This window comes from Triticum urartu, chromosome 6A (assembly GCF_056163025.1).
Source record: "Triticum urartu cultivar PI428250 chromosome 6A, HENAU_Tu73, whole genome shotgun sequence".
Classification (NCBI taxonomy): Eukaryota; Viridiplantae; Streptophyta; class Magnoliopsida; order Poales; family Poaceae; genus Triticum; species Triticum urartu.
This window is the reverse complement of record NC_141878.1, coordinates 218,577,658-218,591,096: the sequence shown is the minus strand read 5'-3', so window position 1 is coordinate 218,591,096 and position 13,439 is coordinate 218,577,658.

Sequence of the window (13,439 nt, the reverse complement as noted above, 5' to 3'; positions counted from 1 at the left end):
TTTGGTACGGTTTTGTTTTCTATTGCAAGAGTTATTTGTCTGTTTTCGAAGTTTTTTCCGATATCTTTTCTTTGATTCTTTTGCATGAGTGCTTATGTATGCAATTGCTTGCTTACGATAGATTAACCAGAGTGTGACGAGTAGAACTATCAAGAGTTATGAGTGTGAATCATCTTCATCAACAGTATGAGGTAAGTTCACACTTTGATCATATCCCTTTTACCCAGTTTTTATGCATTAGTTTCAACCCTCAAACATTGCATGAGTAGGATTTGTTAACTTGTGGGTATTGGGAAGTAGATGATTAGGTAGGAACCTATTGCCCTTTTATTCAAACCTTGGGAGTTACTTCTACGTTATGCTTATACTGCTATGCTATGATCATAGACGTGGATTGGTTTGAGAGAATTCATGAAAGATGTGAGAGATTATTGTTAACTAAGGTTTAACTTAAGGTGGCTACTTTAATACACATCTGGGTGGATTGTTAGGGGCACCCTGGGGATATACCAGTGGACTTGCCCGGGCACCTGGAGAACCCAGTGCTTGCCCAAGGGGATCCCGGAGGACCCGTGTGATCACCCTATGGATTTCCACCCAGGCTCAAAGGGATCATAAGATTATTCATGCTGAAACTTCCGTGTGCAGCCACAAGCTATTATGGGCTCTAGCATAGTGGAGTAAGTTGCATGACCTCTTCCAGTGGTAGGTTAGCAGATGTAGGGGATGTAGGTTGGTACTGTCTACCCGGGGTTAGAGTTAATGCTTCTGAAAGACCGTGTCTCGGTCATCCGTTTCTCAAACACCCTATAGTGCGAGAAATCCAACGGAGGAGATCGAGTCTTGTGGGGAAAAGTGCGCAAACCTCTGAAGAGTATACAAACTAATCATGATTAGGCGTGTCCCCGGTTATGGACATCTTGAGTATCTGGTTCTTGGATTATCATGTTGATCTCATCATGTTACTTAATTAATTTGTTGGGTTGTTAACTTTTAATTGGGATTGAGTTGGAGGAACCTTCTCAATGTTTTCAACAAATTTTGTGGTTAAATAAAATTTATTCCTTTGTTGTAGTAAAGAAATTGGCTTTATGCAAAAATTAAACTTAGAGCTTTCCACCAGCCAAATATGTATGTAGTTATAGCTATTATTCGTCATTATCCTATGGTGTGAATTTGCCAGTACATTCAATGTACTGACCCTTTGTGGCTGCAACGTCTCATGTTGCAGGAATCTTACGATGAGTTAGTGATACGTTAGGGTTACGATTTCTACACTCAACTTTGCCGTTGGTGTTGATGGGAATCCATAACCTTGTTGTTACTTTCGCTATTTGGATTGAGGTAATATTATTTACGTTACTTTATACATGTGATTTACCTCTGTTATAAATCCTCGAGTACTGTGTGTGTCAGCATACCGATCCAGGGATGACACTTAAGCATAGAGACTTGATCCATTCGGGTCAGGTCGCTACAAGATGGTATCAGAGCACATGTTGACTGTAGGACGTGGCCCCTAGAAACTAGGAAGCCCATAGGAAAGATTTTTCCTAAAACTTCATTTTCTAAAAGATCTTTTACCTCTCTTCTCTTCTGAGCTTATTCAAATATTCCTTTTTAGTGAGACCATACCCCTTTCCCCTTTTGACCACACAGAGATTCGGCTGATGAGACCACTCCAAGAAGTAAAAGATATCAGACAATTAGACCAATTCAGAATGAAGATGATTTTACCGTGCATTAGAAGAATGGAAACTACAACGGTTGAAGGCTCCAAAGACTTGAAGAATTTGAAGGCTATGTAGAATTTCTAGATTTGTATGACCTAGGAAAGCTACCCTTATGGAACTTGGCAGACTATGGAAGCTATCAATAACCGAGATCAAGGTGTGTCGGAAAAGACCGGAACATAGAGCATTAGAACTCAAAGATTTTGTCAAGAAAAACCTAAGGCAGGAGATATCAACTATGGAATGATAGCTCATGGAAATGACACGAGCAGAAACACGGCTACCCATGATGTTATCGCCCGCTTATGCTATTGCCACCATGCTGAGTTAAGCATGCATTTCTTTGGAAGGATTGGATGACAAGAAGGCTTATGGAGCACCTATCAGCAAAATATGAAGTTTTAACCTTAGCCGGTGTATCACCAGGATCTGGAGTAGTACATCAAGAATTTTAAGATGGAGCTCCAGGAAGCCATATTAGATAAGGAAGCATTTCGTGAAGAACTCAAGACCCAGAAGCTGAAAGTAGCCAAGCTGGAGTAGAAAAACCTCAAGATACCGGAGATTCGTCAAGAACTGAAGGACAGTAGGACCATGGTTCATGACAAGGAAGTTGAAACCCAGAACTTTGGAATGCAACTCCAGAAATATTAAAGGACGTCATGCAAAATTTCATGTCAACAGAGTTGATCTAGCCAAAGAACTTGAGAAGGACAAGCACGATCGGAAGAAGCCATCGGATACATGAAGAAGACTTGAAGAGTTTGATGACTTTGAAGATTTTTTTGACCTTTAGAAGACCAAACCCCTATTATACACTTACGTTAGATGCGACGAGTGTGAGCTGCCATTTTGTTTGATATTTTTTTCCGACAGCCACAACAATAAAATCTGTCTTTTCAAAACTACTGTTTGCATTGTGTGTATCCCTCTCTATATCCCTCATCCCACGCCAAACCCATGGACCCAATAGAGGATGAAAGGAGATGAACTCATGTTTCCTGGACCGATAACTCAATTGGAGACGGACCGATGGATTCAGAACATGGAAGATCGCCTGAAGTATAACCCTATAGCCGGAAAGGATATGGCCCATCATGCTCTTTAGTGATGAGGTGCTGCTATTTGGTGGAGGATGTACCAAACCATCAATGGATGGCAAGGAGTAACCACTTGGAAAGAATTTAAGTTGACTTTGCCAAAGTCTTGGTTTGTGTCCCAGGAATTGAAGCCTTATGTATATGATATGAGGAAACCTTGTGCATGCAAGATCTGTGGAGAAATAAGACACACCCATACAGAACACTAGGATGAATGCCCTAACTGTGAAGGAAGTCACACAACTGAATAATGCCCAACTGGGCAGATTACTTGTTTCTTATGTGAAGGGACTACCCACTACCCTGCTCAGTGCCACATTTACCCCGTGGTTCAAAGAACCATCTAGCAGAAGAAAGAAGCAATGAAAGGAGCCCTCATGGAAATTTTAGAAAAAACAGTGATGAAGGAAGAGGTGGAGGACACACCCAAAGCAGACCCAATTAAACCCTGCACCAAGTCATGATATTCATGTGGAGAAGAAGGACACATCTCCCAGAATTGTCTGAATGGAGATCTAGTAGAATTCCCGACAGAGGAAGTAGAGTATCACCCACAGGAAATGGAAGCCCTGATTAGAACGGAAAAATCCAGGAAGAGAAATAGATTGGATCTCAGGAGGGACCTAAGTCATATCACCTGTTTCAAGTGCAAGGAGTCGGGGCACTACTTCAGCAGTTGCCCAAAAAGGAAACCTCGAGACTTGTCAGAAGTAATATGTTTTTGTTGTAATGGCGCAGCGCACTTTGCCAAAGATTGTCCCAAGGAGAAGGAGACTTGTGATATGTAACATCCCAAATTTTCAATTTGGAATGTTATACATTAGATCATCATGCATATCATATTTTCATGCATTTTGGTTGATCCTAGAAATTTCACGCAACTCAAGGACCCACGGAGAGAGTTGGAGATTTCATTATTTTCATATTTGAGAGTTTTCTCAAATTTTGAAAAGAGGATCATTTGATTTATTTATTTCATCTTCAATTATTTTTCCAATATCAAAAAAATATAAGAGAGGGAATAATATGACTTTCCCAAACTTAGGAAAAATGAAGATTTAATGAATAAGTCAAATTTTGGTTTTCGGAGTATGTTTGCTTTTTATTTGGATAGGGAAAAATGCGCATTTTCAAAAATTGCATTGTAGGTCCGGAGTAAAGTTCATTTTGTTCGACTCATTTTTAGGAGTCGGGGAAAATTTACTTTAGTAATTTTGGAGTTCGTTTAGTTTAGTTTTCTTTTGTTTTTCTGCGCGCGAATCCAGTTAAAAAAAGGACCAAGGCCAGCCGGGCCAAAGGCCCAGCCAGCCGGCCGCCTCCCCAGCCAGCGCGCGCGCCAGGCGCAGTGCCAGGCCGCCGCCTCCCTCGCTCTAGGCCGAGTCCCAGAGGTACTCTAGGCCGGTTAGCCCCCCTTTCCTTGTTTTGTTTTCCCTCTTTTGCTTGCCCCCTACCCCAAGTAATCCCCCCCACCTATATAAATACACCCCAAACCCCCCCTCTCCTCACATCAATCCCAAGCCCCTCTCCTCCTTAGCCGCACCCCACCCCGCGCCCCTCACCCGCCGCCGCCGCCCTATAGCCGCCGCCGCCGCCCTATAGCCGCCGTCGCCGCCGTTCGCCGGAGCATCCCCGAGGTTGTCCCGTGCCGCGTCTCTTTTTCTCCCCTCGGTTCAGTTTTTCTTCTAAACCGTTCCGGTTCTTTCTTAACCATTCCGGTTTTCTTTCGTTCTTTGTTTCGGTTTTCTTTTCTGAAAACCCTAGATCAGTTTTCGTTCTTCTTTCAGACCGTTCGTCTCAACGAACGTGATCACCGATTATTCCCTGGTTAACGACGCCCGTTCGTTTAACCGTTCGTCTCTTTCTTTTCGTCAGATTTATTCCGCGATCGCGATCTCAGATCCGATCTTCGTTCTAGTCTTTCTTCTCGCTCGTTTATCGGAATCAGGAGATCCAAGCGCCTGGAGTTTCGTTTCGAAACCGCCGTTCCGTCTAATCAACTTAAACAAGTTTTTGCCACAGTAAAATTTGACCTAGTTTCAACTTGCTAGAACCGAGTTGTTTTCTTCCGCCGTTTGTTTTCCGTTTCTTTGTTCGGTTCGTTCTTTCTTTGCAACCGGAGTTCTTAAGTTGAACTTTCTGGTTCGTTCTCTTGTTCGAGTTTTACCTGTGCATTAGATGAGTACTTATTGTGTGTTTGTTGTTTGTCTGCGATAGATCACCCGGATTGCGCCGCTTGTTACTTCGAAACCCTAGGTCTCGCGGATCATCAGCAAGGCAAGTAACACTTTGATCATACCTTTTCTACAACCCATGTTTTATTGCATTAGATCAATCCTCTCACTTTGCATGATTAGGATCTAATTAAATTGTGGGATGGGAAGTAGATGAGGTAGTACCTATTACCTGTATTATTATGAAACCTTTGGGAGTTACTTCTACATTTGCTTATTATGCCATGCTATGCTAGTAGACGTGGATTGGGTGAGTGATATTCATGACAGATGTGAGATTGATAATTTAATGGTTTATCTAAGGTGGCAACCTAACACACATCTGGGTGGATTGAGGCACCTGATGTCTATCAGGACTTGCCTGTTTTTATTTCGGACCGCCACCCAGGCTCAAAGGGATCATAAGATCTTTCATGCTAGAAACTTCCGTGTGCAGCCACAAGCCATTATGGGCTCTGGCATAGTTGACTAAGTCGTGCGAACTCTTACGGGTAGACTAGCAGATGTAGGGGAAAGTAGGTGTACCGGTCTACCCACACGTAAGGTGCTAGCGCTTCTGAAAGACTGTGTCTCGGTCATCCGTCTTCTCAAACACCATGTAGTGCGAGAAACCAAACGGAGGCGATCGAGTCTTGTGGGGAAAAGTGCGCAAACCTCTGCAGAGTGTACAAACTAATCATGGTTAGCCGTGTCCCTGGTTATGGACAACTTGAGTATCTAGTACTTGAATATCATGTGAATCTCATCACGTTACTTCTAATTAATGTTGTTGGGTTTTAATTGTTCACTTAATTGGGATCGGAATGCTGTCAACCATTCTCGATGTTTAACAACTACCATGATAGTTAAATAAATTTATTCCTTTGCAGTAGGGAAAAACTGGCTTTACGCAAAACTGTAACCATAGAGCTTTCCACCAGCCATATATGCATATAGTATAGCTGTTTCATTCCATTACTCTCTATGTGTTACTTTGCCAGCATATTCCATGTGCTGACCCGTTTTCGGGCTGCAACGTTAATGTTGCAGACTTTTCAGACGACGATTGAGGTGTTTAGGTCGTGGCCCTATACTCAGTGATGCCGCTGGAGTTGATGGACCCATTTATCTTCCGAGTCTTCCGCTGTTATCGATATTAGATGGCCTTCAGCCATATTTATTGTAATAAGTTCTTTTTGAGCCATCGATGTAATAAGTGTGTGATTGCAACTCTGCTATAAAACCTCGATGTACTGTGTGGTGTCAGCATTACTGATCCAGGGATGACACCGTAGCACAGTAGACGTGATCCATTCAGGTCAGGTCGCTACAGAGATGGTATCAGAGCACACGCTGACTGTAGGACATGACCACTAAGTTAAAGCCATAGATCACCCTTCTCTTCTCATTTTCTAACTCCTCATCTTTTCTACTCTATTAGGATGAAGGACGCGAAGATTAAGTATGCTCAACCGGATGAAGGCACACCTTTTGGATTTCACCTGAAGGAAGTCACCAAGTACCTGAACATTGGATTACCAAGCTTCACGGGAACCTTCAACGCCACTCTGCCTGAAGAGGAGCGCTGGAAGATTCAAGCTCACGTTCCGGGAAGGACATTCGCGCCAATCACGAAGCCCATAGATAGTGTTTTCAATGCACCAACCTGGAGTCTAGGAAGGAGCATGGCAGCTCATATCACCATAGGACGCATTGGAGAAGTTTATCAAGAAGACCTCAAGGACACTATCTACCAGATTTGCGGACGTCGGGATGAACAATGGGAGTTAGTCAGCACCAAGAAGGATAGATCCATTGCATCTTTCATCCAGGAGTTAAACCAGCACATTCGACGCCACGAGAACCAGATGTGCAATGATATGGTAGAGTTGAAGAATGCGAAGGCAAGGATCATCGATCTAGAAGGAGAACTGAAGTCTACACGCAAGGACTACATGGACGAGATCGTAGCTCTAGCAAGGCACAATTGCGATCTGAAGCAGGAGATTGAAGAACTCAAGAGGAAGTTAGCAACCAAGGAAGAAGACGAGTACGTCGCATGTCCGGACAACTACATCATCATCGACGACACCGATTCGGATCCAAGTGAACCCGACTTTGAAGACGAAGCTGGAGCAGATATCATGGAGTCTTCCACCGGTTCAAATTTCTAGATGACCACCAGATAGTAGTAGTATTCCCCCATGTAAACACAATAGTTCGAACACTTTTGCGATAGTTAGACTGTTTGTAAGCCCTTGTTTGTTTGAATGAAGTGAATTTGAGTGCATTTGCTCATGTGCATTGGGGTAGTGTTTTCCCTTTAGACCTCACTCTATTCTTAATTCTCGTCTTTTCTAAACCCTCAGATGCCTCCGAGACGTGACAATGGATTCCCACCAGAGCTCACTCAGTTGATCCAGCAGCAGAATCAATTGATGCAGATGTTAGTCCAGAACCAGCAGAACAACAACAACAACAACCCACCACCACCACCACCACCTGTTGACCACTTAGCCCGTTTTCTTAGGCTGAATCCGCCGGTGTTTTCCAGTAGCACCGAGCCAATAGCAGCAGACGATTGGCTCCGCAAGATAGGAAGGGAGTTGACCACTGCAGGATGCACGGATGGTGAGAAAGTGAAGTTTGCCGCTCATCAGCTTGACAGACCCGTGGCAGCATGGTGGGAGAATTTCACAGCCACTTACCCAGTTGACACTGTCACATGGGATCAGTTTCAGCAAGCTTTCCGCACTGCCCATGTTTCAGCAGGAGCTATGGCCCTGAAGAAGCGTGATTTTCACAACTTACGCCAAGGAGGAAGGACAGTTGGCCAGTATGTTGACGATTTCAGCAAGTTAGCACGTTATGCCCCAGATGACGTTGCTACGGATGCTGCTAAGCAGGAGAAGTTTCTGGAAGGACTGAATGATGAACTAAGCATGCAGTTGATGGTAGCGAGTTTCAACAACTACCAGGAGTTGGTAGATCGCGCCATCATGATTGAAGGGAAGCAACAGCAGATTGAGAACCGTAAGAGGAAGTATGGACAGGGGAAGTATAACTCTGGAGCCCAGCAGAAGCCCCATTTTGCCCCTAAACCGGGATTTCAGTTTCAGCACACCCATGGAGGAGGTAGCTCGCACAACCATAATGGCCACAAGAATGGTAATGGGAATGGAGGAAGCAACAGCCAGAACCGGACCACCCCATCGACCCCAACCAAGAGAGACCTGAGTCAAGTCACTTGTTTCAAGTGTTCCAAGACCGGACATTATGTCAATGAATGTCTTGAAGGCCAGAATGGAAATGGCAATGGAAGCTCTGGGAAGAAGCCGAACCCTTTCAATAGGGGACAGGTGAACCACGTTAATGTGGAGGAGGTTGAAGATCAGCCCGATGCAGTAATAGGTAAGTTTTTGGTTAAGTCATTTACCGCACTCGTTCTTTTCGATACTGGTGCATCGCATTCATACATATCAAGGGAATTTGTGGAAAAGTATAGCCTACCCACTAGGATTCTTAAAACGCCTATGCTAGTAAGCTCGCCAGGAGTAGAGTACATGGCCAGACAAGGATGTTTCCAAGTACAATTAAGTATAGGAAGGCATGTTTTCCCAACGGATTTAATTATTCTGGAATCCCAAGGTCTGGATGTGATTCTTGGTATGGATTGGCTGTCGATGTATGGAGGAAACATCGATTGCGCCAGTAAGACAATTTTGCTTACCACACCAGAAGGAAGAAGGATCAAGTATGTATCCCGGCATGTGCCAAACAGGACACAAGTGAACTGCCTAACAGGAGTTGTGCAAGAAGAAGTACCAGTGGTAAAGGATTTTCCTGATGTATTTCCTGAGGAATTACCAGGCATGCCACCGGATAGAGACATTGAGTTTTTGATTGAGTTATTGCCAGGTACAGGCCCAATATCGAAGCGACCGTACCGGATGCCAGCAAAGGATTTGGTGGAAATTAAGAATCAGATTAAGGAGTTATTGGATAAAGGTTACATTCGCCCAAGTTCTTCGCCTTGGGGATCACCCGTACTTCTAGTGGAAAAGAAGGATGGATCATTAAGGATGGTTGTAGATTATCGGGGATTGAATGAAGTAACCATCAAGAACAAGTACCCACTGCCAATGATCAACGATCTGTTTAATCGGTTGCAAGGAGCTAAAGTGTTTTCCAAGATCGATTTGCGATCAGGGTACCATCAGTTGAAGATTCGAGAGCAGGACATACCTAAGACAGCATTCACCACGAGATATGGACTGTATGAGTATACCGTTATGTCATTTGGATTAACTAACGCACCTGCCTATTTTATGAACCTGATGAACAAAGTGTTTATGGAGTTTTTGGATAAGTTCGTCGTAGTGTTCATTGATGACATCCTGGTTTATTCAAAGAATGAAGAGGAGCATAAGGAACATTTGCGTTTGGTTTTGGAGAAACTAAGGGAACATCAGTTATACGCCAAATTCAGCAAATGTGAGTTTTGGTTGAAGGAAGTTGGATTCCTCAGACACGTTATATCCGGAGAAGGTATAGCAGTTGACCCCACTAAGGTTGAGACCGTAACCGAATGGGAATCACCAACGATAGTTGGAGAGATCCGGAGTTTTCTTGGACTCGCAGGATACTACCGGAGATTTATTGAGAATTTCTCAAAGATTGCGAAGCCTATGACGGAGTTGTTGAAGAAGGATACTAAGTTCAAATGGACTGAGGAGTGTGAGGCTAGTTTCCAGGAGTTGAAGAAACGTTTGGTTACCTCACCAGTATTGATTTTGCTAGATCAGACCAAGGATTATGAGGTGTATTGCGACGCTTCACGTCGAGGACTTGGAGCAGTGCTTATGCAGGAAGGGAGAGTTGTTTCATATGCTTCACGGCAACTGAAGCCTCATGAGTTGAATTATGCCACGCATGATATGGAGTTAGCAGCCGTAGTGCATGCATTGAAAACGTGGAGACATTTCCTCATTGGAAATCATTGTGAGGTGTACACGGATCACAAGAGTTTGAAGTACATTTTCACGCAGAAGGAGTTGAACCTCAGACAAAGGAGATGGTTGGGCTCATCAAGGATTACGACATGAGATTGCATTACCATCCCGGAAAAGCTAATGTAGTAGCTGACGCATTGAGCCGTAAGAGCCATGTCAATACTCTAATGACGGGGGAAATACCAAAGGAGTTAGCAAAAAACCTTCGTGAGCTATGTTTGGAAATAGTTCTGAGAGGCTATGTAGCAACATTGGAGATTCAGTCAACATTGATGGATAAAATCAGAGAAGCTCAGAAATCTGACAAGGAGATTGCCGCTATAAAAGAGAAATTGAGCGAAGGAAAAGCAAAGGGATTTCGTGAGGATGAGCACAATACCTTATGGTTTGAGGACCGTGTTTATGTGCCAAATGACCCGGAGATCAGGAAGTTAATTTTGCACGAGGCACAGGATTCACCGTATTCGATTCACCCAGGGAATACCAAGATGTATTTGGATTTGAAGGAAACATTCTGGTGGACCGGAATGAAGAAGGATATTGCAGCATATGTAGCAGTTTGTGACGTATGTCAGAGAGTAAAGGCAGAGCATCAGAAGCCAGCAGGATTGTTACAACCATTGCCGATACCCGAATGGAAGTGGGATAAGATAGGCATGGATTTTATCACGGGACTACCCAGGACGAAAGCAGGCTATGACTCGATATGGGTAGTATTTGATCGTTTGACAAAGGTAGCACATTTCATTCCAGTTAAGACCACTTACACCAGCGCTAAGTTGGCAAAGATATACATGACTAGGATCATTTGTTTGCATGGAGTTCCGAGGAGTATCGTATCAGATAGAGGAACCCAATTTACCTCAAAGTTTTGGAATCAGTTGCATGAAACTTTGGGAACCAGACTAGAGTTCAGCACAGCTTTTCACCCACAGACGGATGGACAGACCGAGAGAGTCAATCAGATTTTGGAAGATATGCTGAGAGCTTGTGCACTAGATTATGGATCTAGCTGGGACAATAACTTGCCGTATGCGGAGTTTTCTTATAACAACAGTTACCAAACCAGTTTGAAGATGGCACCTTTCGAAGCTTTATACGGAAGGAGGTGCAGGACACCGTTGTCATGGGACGAAGTTGGAGACCGTCAATTCTTTGGACCAGATTTGATTAAGGAGTCTGAACGGAAAGTTAAGTTGATTCGCGATAGGCTCAAGGTAGCCCAGTCCAGGCAGAAGAGCTACGCAGATTCTAAACGCAAGGAGACAGTTTACGAAACCGGAGACAGAGTTTATCTTCGAGTATCCCCACTTCGAGGAGTTAAGCGTTTTGGAGTTAAGGGAAAGTTAGCACCACGTTTCGTTGGACCGTACAAGATCTTGCAACGTATGGGAGAAGTTGCTTATAAGTTGGAATTACCAGAGGAGCTGTCAGGAGTTCATGATGTATTCCATGTTTCTCAGCTGAAGAAATGTCATGCCGAGATGGCGGAGGTACCGCTAAGAGATACTATGCCACTCGAAGCGATTCAGTTGAAGGACGACTTAACGTATGAGGAGAAGCCAGTTAAGATTCTCGATTATGCCAGCAGAGTTACCCGTAGCAAGGTTATCAAGTTTTGCAAAGTTCAGTGGAACCACCACTCAGAGGATGAAGCCACCTGGGAAAGAGAAGAAGATTTGCTCAAGGACCACCCTCACCTATTTTCTAGCCAACCCGAATCTCGAGGGCGAGATTCATCTTAAGGGGGGTAGGTTTGTAACATCCCAAATTTTCAATTTGGAATGTTATACATTAGATCATCATGCATATCATATTTTCATGCATTTTGGTTGATCCTAGAAATTTCACGCAACTCAAGGACCCACGGAGAGAGTTGGAGATTTCGTTATTTTCATATTTGAGAGTTTTCTCAAATTTTGAAAAGAGGATCATTTGATTTATTTATTTCATCTTCAATTATTTTTCCAATATCAAAAAAATATAAGAGAGGGAATAATATGACTTTCCCAAACTTAGGAAAAATGAAGATTTAATGAATAAGTCAAATTTTGGTTTTCGGAGTTTGTTTGCTTTTTATTTGGATAGGGAAAAATGCGCGTTTTAAAAAATTGCATTCTAGGTCCGGAGTAAAGTTCATTTTGTTCGACTCATTTTTAGGAGTCGGGGAAAATTTACTTTAGTAATTTTGGAGTTCGTTTAGTTTAGTTTTCTTTTGTTTTTCTGCGCGCGAATCCAGTTAAAAAAAAGGACCAAGGCCAGCCGGGCCAAAGGCCCAGCCAGCCGGCCGCCTCCCCAGCCAGCGCGCGCGCCAGGCGCAGCGCCAGGCCGCCGCCTCCCTCGCTCTAGGCCGAGTCCCAGAGGGACTCTAGGCCGGTTAGCCCCCCCTTTCCTTGTTTTGTTTTCCCTCTTTTGCTTGCCCCCTACCCCAATTAATCCCCCCCACCTATATAAATACACCCCAACCCCCCCCCCCCCTCTCCTCACATCAATCCCAAGCCCCTCTCCTCCTTAGCCGTGCCCCACCCCGCGCCCCTCACCCGCCGCCGCCGCCCTATAGCCGCCGCCGCCGCCCTATAGCCGTCGTCGCCGCCGTTCGCCGGAGCCTCGCCGAGGTTGTCCCGCGCCGCGTCTCTTTTTCTCCCCTCGGTTCAGTTTTTCCTCTAAACCGTTCCGGTTCTTTCTTAACCGTTCCGGTTTTCTTTCGTTCTTTGTTTCGGTTTTCTTTTCCGAAAACCCTAGATCGGTTTTCGTTCTTCTTTCGGACCGTTCGTCTCAACGAACGTGATCACCGATTATTCCCCGGTTAACGACGCCCGTTCGTTTAACCGTTCGTCTCTTTCTTTTCGTCGGATTTATTCCGTGATCGCGATCTCAGATCCGATCTTTGTTCTAGTCTTTCTTCTCGCTCGTTTATCGGAATCAGGAGATCCAAGCGCCTGGAGTTTCGTTTCGAAACCGCCGCTCCCTCTAATCAACTTAAACAAGTTTTTGCCACAGTAAAATTTGACCTAGTTTCAACTTGCTAGAACCGAGTTGTTTTCTTCCGCCGTTTGTTTTCCGTTTCTTTGTTCGGTTCGTTCTTTCTTTGCAACTGGAGTTCTTAAGTTGAACTTTCTGGTTCGTTCTCTTGTTCGAGTTTTACCTGTGCATTAGATGAGTACTTATTGTGTGCTTGTTGTTTGTCTGCGATAGATCACCCGGATTGCGCCTCTTGTTACTTTGAAACCCTAGGTCTCGCGGATCATTAGCAAGGCAAGTAACACTTTGATCATACCTTTTCTACAACCCATGTTTTATTGCATTAGATCAATCCTCTCACTTTGCATGATTAGGATCTAATTAAATTGTGGGATGGGAAGTAGATGAGGTAGTACCTATTAC